The 1,174-nt window shown below is 25.7% G+C and overlaps 1 non-coding gene across 1 annotated transcript; it reads right to left on the reverse strand.

Annotated features, from left to right (window-relative positions):
• Positions 1-644: 644 nt before the first annotated feature.
• On the reverse strand, positions 645-718 carry TRNAV-AAC. The gene has a single exon. It is a non-coding gene; the product is annotated as a tRNA-Val (tRNA).
• Between the last annotated feature and the right edge of the window lie 456 nt (positions 719-1,174).

Below are 1,174 nucleotides of genomic sequence, written 5' to 3' on the forward strand. Positions count from 1 at the left end.
AAGTGGATATGGATCAAAATCTGAACCATATATTTAGATTCAAATTGGATATGGAGCGGATATCTAAATATCCAAACCATGTCCATCCCTACACAATACTAAAATGTTCTCCACTTATTTGAGAAATATTCTACCATTAGCACTTGAATTAATGAGTAGTATATTTGTGAAGACACTTCAACATTCAAATAAAATAATTAATAATAAGTAGATAGTATATACATTAAAATCACCACTTATTTATATCATATTAATGATTTTTTTGTATGGACACTAGAACTATATTCATATTGACCTTAATCTTTTATTGGTGGTTTAACTATTCAATTAGTGTCTAAATATTCATTGACATGTAATTAATACGTATTAATACATTACACATTTATCGTCAAGATATTCCAAAATTAATTATTGTGTCATGTTGGACTTATATATATATATATATATATATATATATATATATATTAAATTTTTAAATACATTATTTTTAATTTTAGTTCATATAAAAATTCTCGTGTTGCTTTAGTTAGATTTTAAGCATTCATTCTCTCGTCATCACTTGAGAATTTTTATGAAAGTAAGGACAGAGACTAAAATGTTTGAAAATTTTAAAAACAAAAAAAGAAATGTACTTCAAACAAAACTGGCGTCGCCCGGACTTGAACCGGAGACCTTCAGTGTGTTAGACTGACGTGATAACCAACTACACCACGACACCTTTACGTTTATTAGTTTGCGTAAACATATATATAATATAATACAATGACATACCATACTATAGAAAATTTTGCTATTATGCATTACTTAGTGGTGTTTTAGGTATTTTCATTTTTCAGATTAATATTTTTTAATTCTGTACAAAATTAAAGTATTTCATCTGACTACAAAAATGTAATAATGGTTATGAATGCGGTTATATATGTGTCAATAAAGTTGTTGTTATAAGTTTGAAATTTAACTCTTTTTCATGAATATGGTAGCAATCACAATGAATGAATGAAGTGAGGTGGGAGGGTTGTTGATACTCTAATCAATAATTAAATTATTATCATGTTTTTTAGGAAATTGAATCCTCATTCTAATCTTTATAATTATGTGTTATTTAGTTTTTACAAAATTACAGATTTAGTCTCTGGCTTTTATTCCTTTTCTTATTTTATAAGTATCAAACTTT

The sequence above is a fragment of the Vigna unguiculata genome, chromosome 1, assembly GCF_004118075.2.
Source record: "Vigna unguiculata cultivar IT97K-499-35 chromosome 1, ASM411807v1, whole genome shotgun sequence".
Classification (NCBI taxonomy): Eukaryota; Viridiplantae; Streptophyta; class Magnoliopsida; order Fabales; family Fabaceae; genus Vigna; species Vigna unguiculata.